Genomic DNA, 25,038 nt, shown 5'->3' with positions numbered 1-25,038 from the left:
TTGCACTGTTCATTTAAGAAGGCATTCTTATCTCTTCTAGCTATTCTCTGGAATTCTGCATTCAATTGGGTGTATCTTTCCTCTTCTCCCTTGCCTTTTGCTTCCCTTCTTTCCTCAGCTATTTGTAAAGCTTCCTCAGACAGCCATTTTGCTTTCTTGCATTTCTTTTTCTTTGGAATGGTTTTAGCTGCTGCCTCTTGTACAATGTTGTGAACCTCCATCCATAGTTCTTCAGGCACTCTGTCTATCAGATCTAATTCCTTAAATCTATTTGTCACCTCTACAGTATATTCATCAGGGATATGATTTAGGTCATACCTGAGTGGCCTAGTGCTTTTCCCTACTTTCTTCAACTTTTAAGCCTAAATTTTGCAACCAGAAGCTCATGATCTGAGCCACAGTCGGCTCCTGGTCTAGTTTTTACTGACTATGTAGAGCTTCTCCATCTTTGGCTGTAGAGTACACAGTCAATCTGATTTCTGTGTTGACCGTCTGGTGATGTCCATGTGTAGAGTCGTCTCTTGGGTTGTTGGAAAAGAGTGTTTGCTATGACCATCGTATTCTCTTGACAAAATTCTACCAGCCTGTGCCCTGCTTCATTTTGTACTCCAAGGCCAAACTTCCCTGTTATTCCAGTTATCTTTTGGCTTCCTACTTTAGCATTCCAATCCCCCATGATGATAAGGACATCATTTTTGGAGTTAATTCTAGAAGGTGTTGTAGGCCTTCATAGAACTGGTCAACCTCAGCCTCTTCAACACCAGTGGTTGGGGCATAGACTTGGACTATTGTGATGTTGAATGGTTTGCCTTGGATTTGAACTGAGATCATTCTGTCATTCTGGAGATTGTATCCCAGTACTGCTTTTCCTACTCTTTTATTGACTATGAAGGCTACTCCATTTCTTCTGAGGGATTCTTGCCCGCAGTAGTATACCTGATGGTCATCTGAATTAAATTTACCCATTCATGTCCATTTTAGTTCACTGATTCCTAAGATGTCGATGTTCAGTCTTGTCATCTCTTGTTTGACCACATCCAGCTTGCCTTGATTCATGGATCTTACATTCCAGGTTCCTATGGAGTATAGATCTTTGCAGCATTGGACTCTCCTTTCACCACCAGATACATCAGCAACTGAGTGTCCTTTCGGCTTTGACCCAGTCACTTCATTCTTTCTGGCGCTACTAGTACTAGGCCTTCCCCAGTAGCATATTGGACACCTTCCGACCTGAGGGGCTCATCTTCCGGCGTAATATCTTTTTGCCTTTTGGTACTGTCCATGGGGTTTTCATGGCAAAGATACTGGAGTGGGTTGCCATTTCCTTCTCCAGTGGACACCATACTTGCCTTATACAAATTCGTGATGTGACCACACTTATAATGCACTGTGCAGTATGGCACACTGTACTGCACCTAAGAAAGAACATTACTGAGTTGGAAAAAGTATAGAGAAGGGTGCCTAAAATGATCAAGGGGTTGAAGCAAGTCCCCTATGAAGAATAGCTACAGCAACAGGGAATGCTGAGGTTAGAAAAAAGGCGAGCAAGGGAAGATATGATAGAGGTGTTTAAAATTATGGTGCAGAGGAAGTGGAGAGGAAGACATTTTTCTCTTGCTCACAGAATACTAAAACCGATTATGCTGAGTGGTGGGAGAGTCAGGAAAAAATAAGTGAAAACACTTCTTCATACAGCACATAGTTAAACTATGGCATTCATTTCTACAAGATGCAGGGATCTCTGGCTACCAGTTTGGATGGGTTTCAAAGGGACTGAAGAAGGCTATTAAAGCCTACTAGTCAAGATGGCTTTGTGGCATCTCCAGCATCAGAGACAGTGGGCCTATGCACAGCAATCACCAGAATGCAGAAACACTTGGCTGTGGGGCTGGCGGGAAGAAATGTTATTTGCGTACTTTCTAACAGAAAGAACACACATGGCCATATTAAAAAATAAATAAATAAAGAGATGCTAAGGTAAGATTCTGAAATCACCATCTCACTGCACTTCTTCTCTTGTCTGAAGAGAAGAATTATGTAGGTCGCCTTGAATTCCCTAAAGGAGAAAAGGCGGGATAAGAAAGAAAGAAATCTGGGCATCTGGAAAGCTTGCACATGTCCCCTCCCTCCTGCGTCGAAGGGTGTTATCCCGGCCAAGATCTTCTGCACCGAACAACTGCGCAGCGAAGAGCTCGGCCCAACTCTCGAGCGCGCTGCCTCAGTTTCCGCCGTGTAACCCCCGAAGCGGAGCCCCAGCGCGCCTCGGGACGAACTCCGCTCGGGCCCCCACCAGGCGGGGCGCGGCGCGGCGCAGACCAGCCACCTGTTGCGCCCGCCGCGGGCGGGGCGGAGGCCGCGGCGTCACGTGCGCGGCGGGGGGGGGGCGAAAGAAAGTGACTCACGGCTCCCGCGACCAATCTCAGGGGCGGATCCTGCGGGCGAGCGGCGGTCCCGAGGGCGGGCGCAGGGCTGGGCCACGCCACGCCACGCCACGCGGGGAGATAGCTGGAGCCGCTTCCTCCCGTGCGCACTCGCTCGCCCGCCCGCTGGCCAGCTGGCGGCTCCCCGGACGCAGGCGCAGGCACAGGCACAAGCGCAAGCGCTCCTTCGCTGGTTAGGGGTAAGTGGTGCGCCTGCCGCCGCCGCTTCTTCGCAGCCCGGGCTGCGCTTCGCTTACCTGTTGGGTGGGGGCCCCGTGGATCTGGCTTCAGGTTCTGTGCAGAAGGGCCGGGAGAAGATTTGCACCGTCAGGGTCGCTCTTTCCCTTCCCTGAAGAAGAAATCTGGGGATCTCGAAAGCTTGCACAGTTTTTCCCGTTATGTGTCTGCGTGGGGCTGGGAGTGGGGGAAGCAATGGCCCCAAATCTTCCTTGCACCTAGCCAGGTTTTCTGCCTAGAACCAAACTCGCCGCCCCGCCGTGCTTTTCGCCTCAATGGGACGAGGCTGGTGCGGATGCTTGGTGGATGCCCGAACCTTTCGGGGGTGCCTTTCAGCTTTGGGGGTCGTCTGTAGGTACGGAACAGGAGAAAACATCCCTCCTGGACGGAATTTGCAGAATAAGTAGTGGCGGGGGAGCCTCGGCAGGCGGTGCAGGCGCACGAGCAGGAGAGAGGCTTCCCTCGTCCTCAAGCTGTCGCAACCTGCTGCCCAGCGGATGGGTTGAACTTGCATCGTCTGCACTTGACGAAGCCAGCAGCGCGGGGTGGTTGGAGTTGTAGTCCAGACCATCCCGTGCACGCCAAGTTTAGCAAAGGCTGAGGTGCAAGCTCTCCTCCCCTCGCTCTGAGCCCACGCGCTGATTTATGACGCTTCTATCTCGCAGGGACCCCAAGGTGGCCCGCAGCATTCTCCTCTCCCTTCCACCCTCACAACAACCTGGCAGGTAGGTCAGAGTGAGAGTCGGTGACTGGCCCCACGTCTCTTCGTGGACTGACTCACTGGCCGAGTGCGGCCAGAAGTCGCATCTCCTGAGTTCCGTCGGGCCAGTCCTCTACGGTTAGGCTCCCCTGGCCGCCCTCGTAAGGCTCCCCGAGGCAATCCGAATGTGCAACTCTTAAAGAGAACTTTTTAGCGCGTGTAACGCACCGGCCCCCTGTGGACTTCTGCTCGGGTCAACCCGCTCTCCCTTCGCTTTATTCTCGATTTCATTTATTAAAAGGCGATGAGTGCGGGCAGGACACGGTTGGAGCTTAGCGGGATGGAAGAGGGGCGTCACGTTTGAAACCGCCTCCCTCCTCTGACCCTGCTGCGCGTGCCGTTTCCAAGTTGTGGGGGAGGCGGTTAGGGGGATCACCTGAGCCGCGGGCTCTCGGGCTGCTTGCGGTAGCCTTTGTTGAGCACATGGGAGCTGCCGTGATCGGATTACGCCGCTACGGCTCAAGGGCCAGTGGAAGGGATGCAGAGGTGTTCCCGACCTGACCTACAAAACGGAAGCCGCTTGGACGCTCATCCCGCCCGCCCGGGGATTGTTTGCCCAGCTGAGGAGGCCGGAGAGCAGAATCGGTGTGGTTTGTTTGCTGGTAGAGCCCTCCTAGCTTCCAAAGCCCTGGCTGAACTTGCGAATGGTAAGCTTGCCTTTCTCACTGCTCTCTCTCGTTTTATCCACAGGGGCTGCCTAATGGTGTTCACGGCCCCTGTGGATAAAACCACCATCTCTTTCTCCAGTGGCCCCAAAGAAGGTTGTGTGTGTGGTGTTTAAAAGAACGCCTCTGCCTATATGGCATCTTGGAGACAGCTGTTGCAATGTTCTGATAGGACTTGGAACCTGTAAGAACAAGTTAGCGTCAAGGATAGAAGCACAAGCGGAGGAGCTTGTGCTGCTTTCCTCATTGTGCAAGGTGTTGTTATCTGTGATACTATCTGCTGGGAATTGAGTGGTTTATCTTCCTCTACACCCCCAAAGGGAGTACTAATGTTTTCTGTGTATTTGCCTATTCAAACAGGCATAAGGTGACTGTTTGGGGGTGCATTTTAAAATTCTTGTTATTGCAAAGCTCTCAGTTTGTGATCTCGTCTCCCTCCCCTTCTCTTTGAGGACTGCTTAAGAAATTCACCTACCACCAAGGGTTAAACTTTTGCTCATTCATAAAACTTTACTGGATGTGATGAAAGGGGAGAGAGAACCTGTGATGCAAAACTGGCTGTAACTTCTTAACTACTTAATATTAACTGATGCAGCCTGGGAAGTTGAATCACTTGAAAGGAAGGCTCATTACTGATAGAGTCTTGAAAAAATTCCATTAGCATTTGTCACACTGCACTTTCTGATGGACATTTGACTAGCTCTGAACCAAGCCAGATGGTTGGAAGGTTCATTGCTCAAATCCAATTACTTTAACCACAACTGCTGTGTCCTGTTTGTCCCGCTTCTGGTGGGTGATCCCTCCCTTTCCTACATTAAAGAATGATGCCTGACATTTTCAAAGACCAACCTGAGTGTTTCTTAACTGGATCATTTAGTTCATAGAAACAGAGTGAGTCATAAGGGGTCTCTCAGGCCATCTAGTCTGACCCCCGGCTCCAGCCTGCCATGTTCATTTCTTGTAATCTTTCTCTGCCCCTTCTCAAGGGGTTGGGGATCCATTGTGAGTTTCTTGATACGTAAAAGCTAGGTTCAGATTCAGCCATGAAATTATTTGCCTGCCCTTGGGCAGGCCTCATTATCATGCCCTGTGAACTACGTAGGGATGGCAACCGCAGAAATTCATGTCATCCAGAGGCTGTCCGGATGTAGGATGATTTAATTATGCTGAATGACTCCCAGGGGAAGGGCTATCCAACAAACCACACTAGTAAGAGTGAGTTTGCCTCTAGGAACTGCAATTAGTTCAAGCTCTTTGAGTATAACTGTATTTTACTCAAATATTGTTTTGGGATACACTGAAAAATGAAATGTGTGAGGAAGCCCTAAGTATGGGGAAGAAATGGTCTGATGGGTTCTCTTAGCATGTGGACACCAGTGACTCCAGTTATATGAAATTCACTGATAGAGGAAAGGATTAGCATAATACTATTGTTGTGATTGTTCTTATTATTACATTATACTTCTATTGCTCTCATAGCTGAAACTCTGGGCAGTTCACAACATTAAAGTCACTCATCCAGATTTCAACCAGGCCCAGCACTGCTTAGCTTCCAAGATTAGGCAAGATGAGGCATTCAGGCTATACTGTGAGTGACATAAAGAAAAAGGCAGGATATAAATCTAAAAATAATGCATAGGCTTGAAAGATCATCTTAGCACTGGAAGTGATAAGTTTGGTGAGCTTATCACATCTTGTTGGCAGCTTTAGCTAGACATTGTCCCACTGACAAAATTTTTCTCTTCGATATGGCAGGCAGATATGCAACAGGCTTAGCTTGTGCTACAAGCAGATGTGTACAAACTTGTGCAATATCTCAAGCATGCATTCATTAAGGGACCGTTCACAATAGATGGCTGGCAGGAGGAAACCTGGGTGACATGCACTAACTTCCTCAAGAACTGGGAAATTCATTAAATACACATTTAAACATTTAAAATGCACATTCATTAATTGGGAAATTAACTTTATAGAGCATTTAGAAATTAAAGCAAGTGAAGCACCAAATGCATTGAAATGAAAGGGGAAATTAGCTCAGTTTTCTTGGTTAAATCAAGGGCTTTGGTGCTGAAAACAAGCCACAGATGTGTGTGGATTGTCTGGAAAGGGATAAGGAAAAGGGATAAGTTTAAGGAGGCTGGGGATAAGGAAATGTGGAGCCCCCAGCTTTAATAAGAAAGAAAAGGAACTGTTCAGGGTGACCTTATAAGGAGGGTTTTCTTTTCCAAAGGCTAGTGCGATTGAGTCCATTGTCAAAGGAGCTGAGGAGTTGCAGAAGTGGCAGCACACACTGAGTTTTGGTGCCTTGTGTGCAATCTCAGTCTCTTCTTCCAAATCTTTATTATTGATAGCTAGAATCTTATTTGGCCTCACTGATCACAGTTGACACGAAGAGAGATGGATGAGTTGCTCAAAGGAGGAGCATGGCTGCCTTTCCAGAGGACTAAGGGAAGGCTAATGTTACATAGTTGCGCAACTGAATACTGTCATAAATTAGACCAAATTGTGCTCCAAACCCTTGGAAAAGGACACCACAGTTTCTGTAAATTCTGAAAAATGGAAAAAAATAGGTGGCAAATAGTAGTCCCAGGCTAGAACAATAAATTTAGGGCAGCTCTTGAGTAATGTCATCCCATAGAAACATTTGTTCAAGATGTCTTCATGCAGGTTTTACTTGCAGAGTAACTTAATCAGTATGACTTATCAACCAACAATTACTTGAATGTATCTTTATTGTTAACTGCTTTTAGAGTTTGAAATCACTTATGTGTAAATAAATATTAAATAACTACATAGAAAGGTGATTTGGGAATGGGTAGTAACAATAGGAAATTTCCTATTTATATTCCCACTTATAACTAGACATCTAATCATGTTTGGGGGTGAAAAAAGGCATATATGATCACACTGGCATTTCCACCCTAAGTTTACTGAATATTTGCTGTTTAACTAGACAGGTTTTGCTAAATCTGATCTTGTATATGTGAACAGCCTGCTAATACTTGCCTAGCCTAACCATAGGCAGGCAGTTCTGGAGAAAGTGATCCTATTGAGTGGGTCAGTTGGTAATCTGCTCTCGCACCTTGATAATTGCCCCCAGATAATCTGAGTATGTCTGGGCAATCTGGGCATACTTGGGAAAGTAAGACATGTTCTTGGATACCACCACAAATGGCTTCTGTGAGAGAAGCCCAGAAGACTGAGCACAAGGCAAAATGTTACATATGAATTCTGGTGCACTAAACAATTCTTCTGAACCCAAACTTTTCATCACCAGCAGAAACTTAATTCACTACAATCCCATCTGCTGGTAAGAAAATATAATTAAGGGGAGGGGGGGACTATTAGTAGCTACACACTATCAAGGAAGGAGTACTTGTTTCCTGTGAAATTGTTTTCCTGTCTAAGGTATTCCTTAGAGGCCACTGTTGTGGTAAATACCTTTAAGAGTTTCTGTTGTGTGATGGTGTCTGAAAGGGTTATTTGTCTGGGATATTTATACTGAATAATTTCTCTTCAACTATGAAAGAGCTTCTCAAACAGCTACACAAAGAAAATAGCTCTAGGCAAGTAAACTGCAGGTGTAAAACTGAGCAACTTTTATTCCTTTTTCTCTCTCCACCCTCTTGTTCCACAGACCTTGGAATAGTTTTCCTAGTAACCTACTAGTTGCTTTTTTGAAGTGCATTGTAGGTGAGGCTGCCCTGGAAGAACAGTCTGAATCTTCACTTACTGCAGGAAATGGTTGTCTTAATTTTGGGACTGGTCTGCTTCATCTGTAATATCCAAGCAGGAAATGCTTCATTGGCATCCTGTTCCCTCCCAGGGAGAGCTCATGGTGGTAGTACTTGGGTCACCTATCCTGAAATAGGTTGGGATTTAAATACAGCAAAAGCATCAGCTCTAATATCTGACTTGCCTCCCTCATATGAAGGCTCTTTCCCCTTCTCGTGGTTACCACAGGCAGCCATTCCAGGGTGCTGTATGGAGGGAGAAGAAAAGAAAGAGTAGGGTAGGGCCATTTCACCAACACATCTGCAGAATTCTCTCTTCCTTCTGTGGCATGCCAATTCAGGTCACAAACCTGTTTGGCACTGACTATCTTATTTAATCGATGCTTCCCATTTAGCCCTCTTTGCATTATTTATGCAACATGGATGTTCTCAGTACAGTACGTAATAGTGTTCATCTCCCTTTAGGCTCCACGATTACAGTCCCATCCCACAGGACTACACCAGGCAGCAGGATGATTTTCTTTAGACTCACAGTCAAGATAGATGAGCTGGCTTATAATATCAGATGACAAAATATTGAGAATCAATATGGCATGGTAGCTGAGAGTGCTTGACTATGACTTGGGAGAGTTCCCGCTTGGCCATTAAGCTCACTGGGTCACTTCAGGTCAGTCACTGACTCTCAGGCTAACCTACCTCACAGGGCTGTGAGGGAAAAATGGAAAGGAGAACCTTGGAAGCAGCTTTGGCTTTCTTGCCGGAGGAAAAAAGATGGGCAATTAAGGAATGCAATATATGCACTCAAATGATGCTAGCTCATTTAATTATAAATCCATGCCAAGATTGAATTAATAATAGCTTAGATATTTCCATATGTTATGAAAATATCAGCATTTATATTGCTTGCATCCTATCCTGACTTTATTCCACAAGGGTTGGTATATGCAGGTGTCTTTGAGGAGGTAAACTTCACATTTTAATGTGCTGTTCATCTCAAGCATGTGATGCCCAAGTTTTTTTCCCCCAACTTAACAAAAGCATCCTGTTGAAGCAAGATCTAAATCAGGACCAAAGTGGTTACAAGAAAGAGAAGAAGAAAAACACCCTTTTTATCTGCCATTTTCCCACTTATGGTGGGCTGGGGAATCCTGTGAATTGTAGGACTCTTTTCTGTCTAAACATGCATGGAATTGCGCCTGTTGCTGCCGGTAACCCTCCAATCATGGAGGATGGTGGGCACCCAATCAAGTATGTGCATCTTTTGCGCAACAGTGCACATCTTTTGACTTGGCTTATGAGATTCCTGGTATCTTGGCAGAGCCTCCCTTTCCCCTCTTTGTCTCCCCGGAGTGCCCATAGTGGCTCTGAAGTCCCGGCCTGCATGGAAGGAACTGTGCTGGCTATGAGGGTGAAGGGAAAGCGCTTTGGACAGAGTCTCAGCTCCAGCCTCGGAACGCATTCCCAGGGTTGAAGCTGGGACTCTGACCAATTCTGTAGCCATGCAGGCAGTTTTGCAAATTGTAGTCATAGGCTTGCACTGTTAGAGACGCTTTTGAGTCAGAAGCCCGCTTGGGCGGAAGTGCCATTGACAAAAGTCTTACTTTTGGTTAAACAGGACCAGTCTATTCATGCATGTGCAAGCAGTGTGAGGTATTCAAATGAGCTTTGAAGTTGCCTGTTCTTTAGCTTAGAACATGATAGATGCTGGCTAGTGGTCTGATGGTATTCCCTTGTAAAGGGTACATTCTTACGCACACATTTAGGAATCGGCCCTAATACACTCAGCAGCAGAGCCTAATCCTGAGTAAATATGCATATGGCTTGGGTACCCAAGCTAAGCAGGTCTGTGCTTTCCATTGCATAGAGGGAAGTTCGCTTGGAAATCTATCACTATTTACTTACAGCATTTGTATGCTGCTCTGTACCTAGCAAGATGCTGTAACAGTAAAACAAAAACAAAAAAAGCATTAAAACTAGGATAAGGAGGGTAGGTACTCGGAGGAGGGCTTTCTCTGCAGTGGCGCCCAATCTATGGAATGTGCTCCCCAGAGAGGTCCGCCTGGCGCTGTCGTTATTTGTTTTTTGGCGCCAGGCAAAGACCTTTTTATTTAAACGCCATTTTAATTGTTAATATTATTTGCTTATTTTATCTGGCCAGAGCGACTTATTTTATATTGTTAATTTATTTTAATTTTTATGTTGTGAGCCGCACCGAGGCTTCGGCGAATGGGGCAGCATAGAAATGTTTTAATAAATAAGATTGAATTTATGGCTAGTCAGCAAGAAAGGCTTCCTAGGCAAAGGTGCCAGACGTGACACAGTGTTGGAGCCTGCCTGACTTCCAGAGGCAGAGAATTCCACAGAAAGGGGCCCACCACGCTGAAGGCTCTTACTCCTGGAGTACTTTATAGGGTTATTGTGAGTGTAAGATGGAGAATAGGATCATGTAAGCCACCTTGGGGTCCTTGAAAGGGCTAAAAGTGTGGGATATAAGCTCAATAATAAATAAGGCAGCTTCATATGGATTGGGTGGAAGGCAGTAGTAGGAGAATTACAAGACATTAGTCCATTGCATTTATATCGAGCCTTTTCCCCTCTTACAAGGAGGCATCTTACAGGATTCTCCTTTGTATCACTACAGCCCTATGAAGTATGTTAGGCTGAGGATCCGTGAGGGCCCAAAGTGACCCAGTGAGCTTTGTAGCTGACTAGGGACTAGCTCTTAGACCTCCTGAGTCCCACTTCAACACCCTGAGCTATTACACCATAGTGGTTTTATAATAGCCCTTTCCAGCTCTTCTGTACATAATGATCCATTATACTATATGGCCATGCCACTGCTCTTTTGGGCTGTGTAGGGGAAGGGCAAATGCGAGGATAAGTTTAATTTTCATTTTCTCCATTCATACATGTTTCAGGGAGGGGATAGGGCATTCCCCCGTGTTGCTATTGCAAGCACCAGCACTTACCTGAGCCTGGTAACAAAGGCACTGCAGAGGCACTGCACTCCATGTGTGTTAATCCACTTTGATTCAGCAATTCCACTGGGAATTGCCCTGTGGCCTTCTCATATTAGTCAGTAGTCTGGAAAGATTGGCACCGTGGGGGCTTCCAAGTCACTAGAAGGATGTGATTTCCAGGCCTTGTCTTGATTGCATAATGGATTGCTTGCTTGTGTGAACCTGACACCAACTTGATTCACTTGTTTTCTTGTTAGAGAAAAGGTCACTGTCTAAACAAATAAAATTAATGCATGTTTTTGCTACACAGGCTCAGCAAAAAGAAAACGTGTGTAAGACACGTATGCTTTGCTATGAACACTGCTATGATTAAGAAGCTGCAGTTGGTAACATACTGTATGCAGATGTAGTCAAGTATATGTGCAGTTTCCATAGAATGGTATCCAGGTCTTTGATGTACATTTGTGTAATAAAAAAGGACATTGCTACTAGAGCACACCTTCTTGAGTGCTGTAAACCTTTGTTGCAAACTTGTGATGCTGCACAGGAATATTTCCAATGGTACAAAGTGGGAAAGCTGCTTTTTCCCTCTCCCTCCTTTTTTCACTGTCTCCCTTCTTCCTTCCCTCGCCTCCTTAAAACCAATGCTAAGTTTTTCTGCTGGCTTAAGTGTAACAACTGTTCAACAGTTTGTGCCTACAGCCATCTGTTGGGAATGCTCCAGGTCTAGACCTCCTGTACTGCATGTGGAATTGGATTTGCTGGCCTACCAGCCCTGCTCTGGTTCCATCATGGTGATAGCAACAAAGGACGATAATGCATGTGAGCAGTGCTTCTTTGCTCTTGCCCATCTGCGAGCATCCAGCTGAATGGCTTGCAGGCCTGCCTCTCACTTCCCATGCCCACAACACACACACATCCAGGAAGAAATGCTGATGTGCTTCTTCTCTGCCATGCTGTTTCTACCCTGTGAGGTAGGCTAGGCAGAGTGAGAGTGTCTTGCCCAAGTCACCCAGTGAGCCTCTTGATGGAGTGGGGACTAGAATCCAGATTTCCTAAGTCCTAGTCCAACACTCTATCCATTGCACTCATTGTTGTGAGCCGCCCCGAGGCTTTGTTGCGATGGGGGCGGCATAGAAATGTTTTAAATAAACAAATAAATAAATAAATTATCAATGTATATCTTAAAATCTGCAGTTCCCATCTGGAATGCGCTCCCCAGAGAGGTCTGCCTGGCACCATTGTTATTTGTTTTTCGGTGCCAGGCTAAGACCGTTTTATTCAAACAATATTTTAACAACTTTAATATGTATAGGTTTTAATTGCACAGCCAGGGTGTTTCCAGGTTTTAACTGTATTTGTATTATGTTTATTTATGTGAGCTGTCCCGAGGCTATATAGCAAGGGGACGGCATTCAAAAATTCTAAATAAATAAAAATAGGAATGCACAGCCTCAGGCCTGAGGTCAAATTTGGCCCTCCTGAAGTCCCCAGTCAATCCCACTGGGGTTGCCCAGAATGCCACCCCCCCCCCCACTCTTTTTCCCAACTGCATAACATTTGTTGGTTTACTGGCTTCTTGTTCAGTTTCCTCCCTTTCTAAAAGAATGAAATGCCTCTGCAGAGGCTTAATAAGTGGCTTTAGGCTAAAATATGCTGGTAAGCTGGCCTGTTCCTTTTGTCTCTCAGTGTCCCACCCAAAATTGGAATATGGACCCCCAAAAGGATCTCCAGAATGAAATCGCACCCTCAGGGTAAAAGCATTTCAGCCCCTTTGATGCCGCTCCTGATAGTGGGGCCATGAAGCCTTGGGCAAGACTAGCCTTTAGAAGCAAAGTGGTTACTTTAAAAATATGTTCACCCTGCATATGCTGTCCTGTCTCTTGTTTTCTTCTCTCTCCCTGCCATCTCTTGCCTCATAAATGCATACTTAAACAGGAGGAAACATTGCTTCATGCTCACTGCTCCCTTTCATACATATTGTGCAGGTATACGGGAAGGCCTCCTTCTTCTCAAAGTCTTGTGTGGCTGTAGCCATTAAAACACTTCAGGAGAGCATCAAAGTCATAGATGGCAATAAAAGGGAATTTCCAAGACCATGGGCACTATATGCTTTAAAAAAAAATAATCTAAGTACAGCTAAATGATGCAACTTGAATGAAATAATCCCATGTCCTTTGCTGGTTTCATCCTGCTTATGGGCTAAGGAGTAGTAGTAAGCTAAAGATAATGCTGGTGCACTGGAAATACTGGTCTGGCTCAGGATTTTAACAAAGAACCTCCTGCATGATTGAAGGTGTGATCCTTTGAATGTTTTAGACAGCAAAAAAAACATCCTTTGAATGTTTTAGACCATTCCCAGCAGCTGCATAGGCAATGCTGGAGTTGTAGCACTTTCATCTGTCTAAATTTGCATACAACTGTGCTGTCAGACTGACTCTTTCCAGACCTTTAGTCTACCTTTGTTGACATCTGTGCATAATTATACCAAAGAATAGTAGTAGATCTTGTCATGTTTGAAATATCTAGGGGTAGACATTGCACATGCATTTGTAATAATGGACATTTTTAGAAACTTGTGTAAGAAAACTGTGATACTTAATTTTACCTTTTTGATTTTGTTTCATCTTATTGAAACATGAATGGAAAGGAAAATACTGTCTCATTCCTCTGTAACATCTGGAGAAGTTGCTGTTTTTGATGATTATCTGGTTTTGCCAGTATCAAAGAATATACATGTCTTAAGGACATGGTTTTGCTGATACTGGAGGGTTCAGTGATTATTTATTTATCTGTCAGATCTATATCCTGCCTTTTTCTTTTTTAAAGAACTCAAAGCAGCTTACATCATTCTCCTCCTCCTGTTCTCCGTCTTATCCCCACCACAACAACCCTGTGAGGTAGGTTGAGCTGAGGGTCTGTGGCCCAAAATCCTCCAGTTGGCTCCATGTCTGAGCAGGAACTAGAATCCAGATTGCCTGCATGCCTGTCCCACACTCTTAACTACTATACCATACCAGCTCTCTGTAAATTTCACCTGCTTTGAAATCAATGGTCAAATTGTTATAGAATTGCTGTGCTCCAAATGTATAGTATTTGAGATTCTTCCTTTGACTTGCAGCATGATACAGATTCACATCTGGTGAAACATACACAGGTTACTAATTGGCAAATTATATTTTCATGTGTAAGTAGTCATAAGGCCATTTTAAAGAGTGATCTTTGAATGGAAATTGCAGTTTCCAAAGAAATGCAGTATGTGAATGCCGCTTCAAGTTGTAACTGCGGTACAGTGATGTGGAACTTGTTGCATGATTCCATCTAATTTCTGTCAGTTCTCTGTTGGGTACTATATTTGGGATGATTTCTTGAGGCATATCTTAAGCCAATGCATTGAATGATTTCCCTTTGAGGTTCAGACTGTAAATGCAAGTAGGATAGTCAACTAAAATTGGTGTTTGTGCTTCATGTGATGTTTTTGAAGCAGTCCTTTTTGAAGGATGTTGACCTTCTCCAATTTCAGGGCAATCTTACTAGGCATTTTTACTGGCTTTGTAATACCTGAATCAGTGGAGTGTCCCATCATGCTCATCAGAACCCATCCTCCTTGCGCTATGTTTGCCAACATATTTTGTTTAGTTACTCATTATATTTATATCCTCTCTTCTTCTAACTCCAGGTGGTTTACATAACCCTGCTTTCAACAATATGTGAAATGGGTTAGGCTGAGTGGAAACTAGATCTCAGATCTCCTAAGTCCTAGTCTAAAACTCTGATCACTACACTGGCTCTCAGTATAGTCTATATCCCAGATCTCTTCAGACCTATATCATGACTTCTTAAAACATGTTGTGACTTTCTCCCTCCCCTGCTTCTCTGTATATGTATATCTATAGCTATCCGTGTATGCCAAACTTCAGTAATGTTCCAGGTTCACGAGATGTTGTCTCAGTCACCTGGTGGGCTGCAGGAAACAGGAAGCATCTTTTCTGGCTTCAACAGAACAGCAGCATCTTCAGTTGCAGTGCTTCTTCCCCTCCCCTCTGAAAAATAAAGTTTCTGGTATCTTTTCAAGGCTTTCCAATTGTCTCCTTTGTCCTTTTACTCATCCTTCAGTGGTCTTACTCAGATTTAAATCACACTGGTTTCAGTGGAGCTAACTCATGAGAAACTCAGCATGGGAGAGGGTCAAAAGCTTGCTTGCTTGCTTCTGGGTGGAAGGGAATGGAGGTACTGTTGGTCCCATTGGCTTCACGCTGTGGGAGTTGGGATGACAGAGGCAAACAGCTGCTCCCTCTCTCTCTCTCTCTCTCTCTCTCTCTCTCTCTCTCTCTCTCTGTGTGTGTGTGTGTGTGTGTGTGTGTGTGTGTGTAGGCAGGAGGATTTTTAAAGTATTTTCACCATCTTAAAAAAAACTGCTTTTTTGCTCATTGGCACTTTCCAGTAACTGATTGAGTGTGGAAAGCCCCCAAGCACAAAGAAACCTTTAGAGGTCCATTGCCCTGCACACATCCCCTTTCCTGCTCTCCTGACTTTTCCTGCATTTGCATTTGGATGTGATGCAAGCTCATGTTTTCCAGTATGCTGTATTCATTGGCAGGTTTCCCAGCTGTGATAAATGCACTTTGCATAATACAGAAATCTGATTCTATTAACTCATACAGAAGGGGCTTTAGTGTAGATATCCTCCAAGTGTTCTCCTGATGGGAACTGTAGTTTGGCGCCTCTTATTGGGGAAATCCATAATATGATAGTCTCAGTTGATCTGATTGTTAGGGAGCCAAGCCTGGGGCAATAATAAGGCACCTAGCAAAGTAGAATGACTTTGCATTGTTGCGGAGACTTCAGAGGCTCACCCTGAGAAATCAGAACTGTTTAACACGGCTGTCTGAATGCCTCACACTGTGCTAGAAGAACACTTGTAATACCGTATGCTGAACAGAACAAAGCAGTTGTATTATTAATGGCTATGCCACAAAAGTGCCTTTGCCAAGTCTGCAGAATGTCTTGTAGTCAACATTTTAAAATACTAAGTTTCAAAGTCAGGCCCTTTGGGGGCAGTGGGAGGAAAAAGAGACACAAAATTCAAAACAATTTGTCCTTAATGTTTTAGGAGCAGTCTAAAGATGTGTGCTTACATAAGGCTTATTGACTTTTCCTAAACCCCAGTATACTTCTGTACACACAACCTTGCATTTGTGGAATGAGAAGAGGGAAAGGAATTGAAAATGTGTTGCAGCTAGCAGCTTTGGAAAGGTAATTAAAAGCTTGAGCCCTTGCGTATGCAAATGGCCCTTTGATCTGATCATATCTGGGATCTCATTAGTACCTATTACAAATGTACTTGTCAGGGACTCCCAGAAGAGCACCCATGGGAATGTATGCTCAGATCCACAGGGAGACACCTTTGTCTCAAACCTCAGCGGGTTTTTTTTTGTTGAGAACACCCGGGTAAACCCTCTGCAGAGTACAAGCCTACAATAGTGCTGTTGGCATGAGGCATGGCCACCAACTACAAGCTTAGTTGAATGTATACAGAATGTATACAGAGTGTTTTACAGGCTTCTAGTACATGGGAACAGGGCAGATGGTGAGTAAATAATGGCTGCATAATCAAAACAATGTGAGAGATCTCAGAGAGGTGTGCGAAAATAGTACAGCAAATATCAATAATTACAGGATATTAACATGACAAGCAGAAAGGCACATAAGTAATTGCAGGTCTTGGCTGTGAATCTCAACATGTAAATGAGAGTGATTGCAATACTGCTAGAAAGAGACAGGCAGCTTGCCACTGCAAGCAGAAGAATGGGCATAATTAACTTTCCTTGGAGCTGCAGCCTCCAGGGGATTAACTAAATGCAGAGTCTCAGTTTCTTAAAGATAACCAGTAATATTTCAGGGAAAGGGAGTCTGGCTTGGAATACTGGTTCTTTCTGGGCAAGAAGGACTGGGACAATGTTGTAAGCCGCCCCGAGGCTTTGGCGAATGGGGCGGCATAAAAATGTTTTAATAAATAAATGTAGGTTTGGCTTTATATCACAAAGGCACCTATAAGCAGCCTTCCCATATAAAGATTTATTTGTATTTTCCCAACACACTAGAGTTGGGAAAAAGATCAACTGCTAGTGACTGTTCAGTGCATCTAGTTCTTCTCTTGCATTGTCCAGTGATGCCTAACAAACAGATGGCTCACCTGGGCATTGATACACAGTAATCCTATCTAGTAATAATCTGTTAAATCTGAACTGATGACACAATGGCAAGAGTTTCGGGGAGGACAGAGCATACAGTTTGAGCTTAAACACAGAGCTGTGCTTAAGTTAATTCTTCAGTGTTGATAGGCAGGTGGTCGTCTTGGCTAGACTGCAGATTTGACTTGGGCAGCAGAGGAAAGTACAATGTGACTTCACCAGTTTGCAGGCCTTGCAGCATTTCCTTAACAGTCACACATGGCCAGAATTCCATCAAATCCATTTTCTACAAATTTGGCAATTGGCTTAACAGAGCCTTCCCCAGTCTGGGTGTTTGGGGCTATGAGTTCCAGCATTCCTGACCTTAGGCCATATTGGCTGGAGCTGATGGAGCTGAAGTCCAAAACATCTGAAGGGTACAAGGTTGAGGAAGGTTGGCTTAACTGTTTGTGAATCTCGTAGTGCTGTATTTGCCATTCTTTGAGAACTGCTCCTTTCTCCATTTTAAGACTACATGAGTATTTTTTTAGTGGAGATTATTTGAACCCTGAATAAATAATAAACAGGTATTGTCCATGAGGATTCTGGAGTGGGGATGGCAGAGAGAAGGGCAGGCGGCATTCTTTCCTCTTTTCCCTGTGACACTTCTGTGCTTGGAGGTTTTTTTAGGCACGTACAGACACACACAGAAATAGGAGTGGGTACATGTTTCCTTTGCAATGGGATGTACTTTGCTTCCCTATCCTTTTGCTGTTGTGGCGATGCATATACCTGGACTGGAGTCAGATTATCGCTTTTCTCCAAATGTTTGAAAGGATGTTTTGCTTTGGTTTTTTCATGTGACCATCTGATCAAAGTGATTTGGAATTTTTCTCCTCTCCTGGTTTCTTATATATTTAAATTTGTGACTGATTAAAGGCCGGTAAATTGACACTGCACAACAGGCCCCCTCCCAGAAGGGGAGGAGTTGTTTTGCTATTGATGCTATAATCAGCTAATCAGCATTGTGTAAAGGCTTTCACTTAAGCAAGCAAAATACATTTTCCCAAAGTTTATGATTAGCAAGAAGATATAAGGGTGTGTCTGTCAGAAGCAGAGTTGAATCCACAAGTGACTCATTGCTGCAATTATGTGTATCTATTCTAGGTTATCAGTTGCCCAAATGACTTTAGTGTGTAATGTGCATTTCACTGCATGTGCATTGTGACATAATCTGCATTGTGACATAATGATAGACCTATCAGCCAATCTGTGTTCTCTGAACTAAATCTCTGCTCATTCCTGGCAGGGGTCTGCTGCAGAGGTGCATAGGCAGAACTACCTGTCTTTCCTATATGTTATACTGATTTCAGAGCACTTCCTTTAGATATATAGTTTGAACATGAAATTGTAGGTCCTGAAAATGTATAATTGAAAGATGTCCAACTGTGTCTTCAATTCAGGCATTAGGAACATTGATTATATTTATCTAATCATTTTTTTCATAACTTGAAATTCCTCCTAGTTACACAGCCTTAAAGGTCTTCCATACATATATGAATATGCACATCTTCCTTAATGGTAGCAGGTCAGTATTTGAATGCTGCCGCCTCTATTTTTCCCCTTTTCTAAAATCACACCGGTTCAATGTGTCATATGTCACAGTGAATTTGAAATCTGTGATACTATCTTGTATTTTCAGTATGGTACAACCACCAGTATTACTCTGCAAATTCATACTTCTCTGGTACTCTACAGAGCCTGAAGGTTCTAGGCTTAAAGCCAAAAAGCACTTTGGAAAGCCTTCCTAACCCCTTCGGCTGTACCAAAGCTTTGTTCCTAGCCTATTTGTTCTTATGTATTTAGGACCTACAAGTAGCAGTATTTGGCAAGGTCATGCATCTTTTCTGACCCTTGCTTGGGACAAGGCCAATTTCCTGGTGAGCTAAGCTAGTTATTCAACAAACTTAAAAAAAAAAATTATTTTACATGTTAAAGCATTTTTACCCTACTCTTCAGCACCTTGGAGGAAGCTTTACAAACCAGTAAAAAGATTTATAATATCACACAAAAGGAAAAGACCTCAGCAGTGAGTGTTTATAATGACTTGCTGGGATGAATACCATTGAAGAGTCAGAGGAAACAAAAGGAGCTCTTGTCTTGGTAGAGCTTAAGGATTGGAGCTGCTTTTCTCATTCTTCCTGCTTGCCACCTGATAGAACAGCTGCTGCTAGGCGATGGCTGAAGATGGGTCAAAGGCAACTAGTTTTATGTCAAAACCAATGGAATTCTTTAATGAGATCTGATAGGCTGAATAGCAAGCAGATGTGGCTCTCCAGGTGTTGCTGGATTGCAGCGTTCATCATAGACTGTGCTGGCTGAAGGTAAAGGCAGTCCAGCAACACCTGGAGGGGCACAGGTAGGCAGCCCATGTTGGAGAAGCTGGGCCTTTGCTTAGAGTTCATGAGTGGAAGCTTGTGTTGTGACTACCACATATAACTATTGGGATTTGCTTTTCCATCTATTTTATGTAGGTGTTGAAGAGATTTAGCAAGTCCCAGTGCTTGATCATCTATTCTTTGCTGAATAACCTGATACAAAATGAATTGTTGCCCTATTGTGTCTGCTTTGTGAATAGCATTGCTTGGCAGAAGAATAAAAAAACCCTGACTTATGGTGTGACATGCAGAGAAGAAGAAAATCCTCTTGCAAAAGCTTGAATGAATGTGGGTGTTGGCTTCTGCTGGCATGTATCTGACGCTCAAAAACCTTACAAAACTCTGTTGCCCGTGGATGGAGTAATGTGGCACTCAGTGGCTGAGTCCCTGTTGGGGAATCAGTTTGTCTTTTCTAGAATTTCTTTATAATCTTGTGCCAACTTAATTGTGAAGTACGTTCTCTTTGTGTTAGCTAATCATCAGATGTGTGTTCTATTACACAGTTTACGACATGTACAATTTCAGTGGATGTCCTGAAACTTTCGTTGTAGCCCCATGATCTGATAGTGTTACCTAAGTTTTAGATTCTAAATATTGCCACCAGATTGGTGGAATAGCAAGCAGGTTATCCCATTTTTGTTTCTTTTGTTTTTTCTTAATTGAACTTAGTCTTGGATTTATAGAACATCCTGCCATTAGTTCTCACCCCTAGGGAATATTGCCTTAGCTAAAAACTGGTGCCATTAGAATAAATTATCTGTCCCTCTAAAAAACAAAATACACCTCAATAGCTTGAGTCCTATGGCATGGGATTGACACCACTGGAGACAGCCTTTTAGCATGAACAGCAGCAAAACAAGATGATCATTAATGGAAGTTATGTACAAAAGTTAATACAATGTCATTCTTCAAGCAAAAGGTTGAGATTTCTTTCAGGTTCCTAAGTATGGTGGCTCACTCTTCCTAAGCCAAGTTTTTCCCAGCTAAAATATATCTTGTAGCTTTCCCTCTGGACCAGATTTCCCTAATTTCCACACCTCAAACAGGAACAGATGCTGCATATCACCCTTCCCCTGCCTCTAGTTCTTTCTGCTTCTTCTCATTTCTTGTATGATTCAGATGCATCAGAGACTAATTCGTAAGGCTCCTCTAATCAGATAATGTAGGAACCTAAAATATATTATGTATAACTTACTTTGCTTAAAATATGTTTTAATTCATTTAGAAATATATTTTATTTAGGCAATGATTACAAACTTTTAAACATTTTTATTTTTCATTATAATTTTATGAACAAACCAAGTTATACATTAAATTATGTTCCTAAAGCTGCCTTTCCCACCTGGTGCTCTCCAAATATATTGGGCTAACACACCCCACATTCCTGACTGTTAACCATGCTACTTAGCATTACTGTGAGGTGGAGATTTCTAAAATGTCTGGAGAACACCAGATTTGGAAAGGGTCTCCTGAAGCAACAGAGTGACTTTAGATCTGTAAAGTATGCAACAAAACAAAATTCAGTGCGTCCACCCCCAACAAATCCTCCAGAAAAAATGTGGCTTTTTTCCTCACGGCCTCAGTACTTGTAGAAATGTTACATCTCTACTCTGAACCCTAGTCTCCAATATTTCAACATTTTGGAGATTTCAGCTCCATTGAGAATATCGTACAGTTGTTGTATTAGTCTTTTTTCCCTAATTTCTCCAGTGGGAGAACCTTGAACACATCTTGTAAAATGTTATATATTAGCACTCGTGAATAATGTCTATATATAACGCTCATGAATAATGAACTTGCTACTTGTTGTCTTGTACTGAGTACTTTGGTTGTCCTTCCAATAACTGGCTGAGAGTTGCAGTCAAACATGTCTGGAGGGCACCAGGTTGGGAACACTGCACTGAAATTTAGTTCACAAAATTCCTGATCTGTGGTAACCCAGGTGTAGATTTGTATTTGCATATGTCGGTGCGTGTATATTTGTACTTGCTTCTGCTGGTCATTCCTTTTCTGAGTCATGGAGCACAGTATGCCATTGGGTATGCCACCAGCGATGTGGGCTGGAAGACTAAACATTTCCTAGAGAGTTATTTATTTATGGCAGGTATGGATGGAAATCCATGTCATAAATTCATTAGTAACAAAAATGGATGCCAACTGCAATACAGTATTACATAGGGTTCGGCTGAGAGTAGGGACTGACTCAAATTCACTCATTGCGCATCATAGCAAAGTGGAGACTAGAAGCTTCAGTCCCCAGTGCAGCACTCTAACCACCATGGATTTGTTGAGAGAGTAGATCAGTATTAGACCATTATTAGTTACTTGTTTTGTACCTTGTAAATACTGCAGTATTACAAGTTCAGTATCACAAGTGACTTTCAGGTTATATAATAAAACAGCACATGAGTGTTTGCAAGAAATAAAGAATATTAACACAAAAACATACTAATTCATCCTAAGTAATCCCATTAAATGTTAACTTCTGCACTGATTGTTTTTTTCATTAATGCCTTCATTCTTCAGTCATTCATTTTATTACCCATAGCTGGATGCCACAATCTAATCTTACTAAATGTGTCTCCAACCTACAACATTGATTATAATAAAGGTTGTGTCGACATTTTCTGATAACTTTGTAGGTCAGGTTAAAGACAGACCAGTCAGAAGAGCACAGGATTTGGAATCAAATAGAGGATGGCACACACACATGTGTACACACACACACACACACACACACACACACACAGAGAGAGAGAGAGAGAGAGAGAGAGAGAGAGAGAGAGAGAGAGAGAGAAGGGTTATCAGTAACAGCCACATTCCTGTAGCGTTGGCTTCCATTTTGCCTACTTAAGAACAAAGTCAAATTTAGCTTGAATTTGAGACGCGATGCACAGTTATTGTAACTACACATCCTATTGATAAAGGCATCTCTTGAAATCTGGTAAGAAACTTCTTCCCCTGCAACTAAGACCGCATTACTCTAAGTATTCGTATCACAACACAAGATGACATCTTGGAGAAAATAGCTTCAACTCCTCATTCTTTTGCTTGATGATTAGTAAATAGAAACTGTTCTACCCATTCTTGATAGTAGCCAGTGGGTGTGTTTATCAGTAAAAGTGTACATTTCAGTGAGTGTGAAAGCAGATAAGGGGGTTCTATTGGACAATCACCTCTTAGTGGAAGAAACCACTTCTGTTTGAACAGTTTTATGAAGCCTGTCTGTATTAACCCTTGGTTAGACTTAAGTGCATAAATAATGTTTTTCCATCACCTTGAGTTGAATTTTTTTCACTTGGGTTGGTGAAGGAGAAAAGAGCTGGTTGCAAAGTTATCGGAGAGACTTATTGTTTGGACAGACTCATTCAAAATAGGAAGGCTTCTTAAGGTAGAGCCTTACCAGAAGGCTATTCTGGTGGCTTGGTCTTGCAGGTGTTCCTAGCCTATCAATTACTGTTGAGATCCTTGCATGTGAGTATTGCTGTATGCCCCCTTCATGTGTGTGTGCACACAATGGGATGGGAGCCTTGGCACTTTGGATGAAGCGTTCTAACTGTGTGGCTGGAAATTACCCTGTAGGACGCTACTCCTTTGGGTGGGGGTATCTGACAGTGGCTTTTGCACACACTCACTTTTGCACAGAACAATACAGCAGGATTCTCCAGAATCTTCACTTATGAGTAAGCTGCATGCATATTTCTGTTCATTTTTGGTTTGCTCATCCCTGCTAATATGATCACTGAACTGAAAAGGGATGATTTGTTTAGCCAGCTGAACAAAGGCTTCTAACTTCTTTCTCTATTCAAGAAGTCCGAATTGGAAACCAGGGTTTGTTCTTGATTAAAAGTTCATTTACAGTTTTGTTTGGGGCAAAAAAGAGCCCTGGGGTGGACAACAGTCCAGTTGTGCTAGGAAGGAGCAATGGGGAAGTGAAACATCAGGATGGGTGGAAGGTAGGTAAAGATCTGAATAGGCATCTTTGAGAAATAACTTGGCATATATTATTAAAGTGCTATGTATTATTAAAAGTTTTAAAATATTTCGCTGTTGATGCTGCTGTCTGATTGGGAAATGCATTTATGTTTGCCCTTCAGCATGGAAAAATGTGGCTGCAGTGAAATTACACGCCTGTCGAAACAGCCTCTAAATAAGGTAGCACATTCATGTGTAACATTCCCTGATATAAAACCATAAATTTAGATCCCAGCACCTAGTTGAAGTAGGAACATACTTTCTAGCAGTTAACATAAAAGTGAATAATTCTCTTGCTCTGCTGCTTTGTGGCATGTTGTGTGTTGCTAGGTGATTTTAAAAACCTGTTAAGTAACTATAAGAGTCCCTCAGTCTCAAATCCCCTTTCTCGGCTAAACTCACGGTAACGCTCTGCTGGAAACCTGAACAAAGTTCTGAAGCTACAGCACTGCACAAGTAAGTTATTGTAAAGATCTCCTTGTTTGCAATAACTTGTTTGTGTTTCCTTGATTACAAAGATACTTGTTAGTTTTGTTCCAGAACTTCACCTCATGCAGTAACTACAACTTTCTAGGTTTTGTGAGTGTGAAGAATTTTTTAAAGGGAGAAACTGAAGGTTTTTTGTTTCTTTTGTGTAATATTATATTACTTTTTCCTTCTTGCAAGGAACCCAAGGTGGCTACATAATCTTCCTCCACTCCGTTTTATTATCACAGCAATGACCCTGTGAGGTAGGTTAGGTTGAGGCGAGTTACTGGCCCAGTGGGCTTCATGGGCAGGTGTGGACAAGAACCCACGTCTCTTGAGTCCCGGTCCAGCACTCTATCAAGTCACACTGCCTCTCCTTAGATGTGTTATTGAGTAGATGCTAAGTATAGAAACAAATGTGTTGGTGATCTAAAGACCATCACATGGCTCATTCCACATGTGTTTGAAGCTCTTAACCTTGTGCTGCTTATTGAGTTGATTTTTGAAATTTAGGCATTTATGAGGAGGCAGTTGTCTGCAAGGTATGGAGGAGAACAACTTCCAGGAGAAGCTAGTAGCCTTTGGAACCATAATGACCAAAAGAGGATTTGGGGCTGCAGATGCCACTTGTCTTGTGGCTTCCTGCTGTAGGAGTTATGGCTTGAATTATTTCCTAACAGTTTTTGTTTTTTGATTCACACTAAATTTTCCTAGACAAACCTTCCAGCATTAACTAGTGTCCTCTCTTATATGTGTACACCATATTGAACAGAAATCTTCAAGAACCATCTGCCCCAAAAGTAATAAAAATCAATTGCATTTAAGTTGGTCCAGTCCAAGTATACTGGCTTGTCTCTCTCCTGACAACCTAGCAAAATAACCCGTGGTTTGTTCTTGGGTATGTCTCTGGCTTTTCAGAGGAGAGACAAGTCCAGAGGTCCTGGTTTGCATTGAAGTAGTAAACAGCCCTGCAAAAGAATGTTCAAACTACCGCACCATTACACTCATTTCACATGCTAGCAAAGTGATGCTCAAAATCCTACAAGCTAGGCTCCAGCAGTATGTGGACCGAGAACTACCAGAAGTACAGGCAGGATTTCAAAGAGGGAGAGGAACTAGAGATCAAATTGCCAACATACGCGGGATCATGGAGAAAGCTAGGGAGTTCCAGAAAAACATCTACTACTGCTTCATTGACTATGCTAAAG

At 43.1% G+C, this 25,038-nt stretch overlaps 1 protein-coding gene across 1 annotated transcript in view; it reads left to right on the top strand.

Moving 5' to 3' along the window:
- The first annotated feature begins 2,555 nt into the window (after window positions 1-2,555).
- The window catches only part of ELOVL7 (ELOVL fatty acid elongase 7), a 45,658-nt gene continuing 23,175 nt past the window's right edge, over window positions 2,556-25,038 (top strand). Inside the window, exon 1 of the mRNA XM_044446821.1 lies at window positions 2,556-2,620. The gene's annotated coding sequence lies outside the window, so the exon portion shown is untranslated. The remainder of the gene's footprint in view (window positions 2,621-25,038) is intronic.

This window comes from Varanus komodoensis, unplaced genomic scaffold (assembly GCF_004798865.1).
Source record: "Varanus komodoensis strain SLA01 unplaced genomic scaffold, ASM479886v1 scaffold5, whole genome shotgun sequence".
NCBI classification, from domain to species: Eukaryota; Metazoa; Chordata; class Lepidosauria; order Squamata; family Varanidae; genus Varanus; species Varanus komodoensis.
The sequence above is the reverse complement of the archived record's forward strand: the minus strand, read 5'-3'. Positions and strand labels throughout refer to the sequence as shown.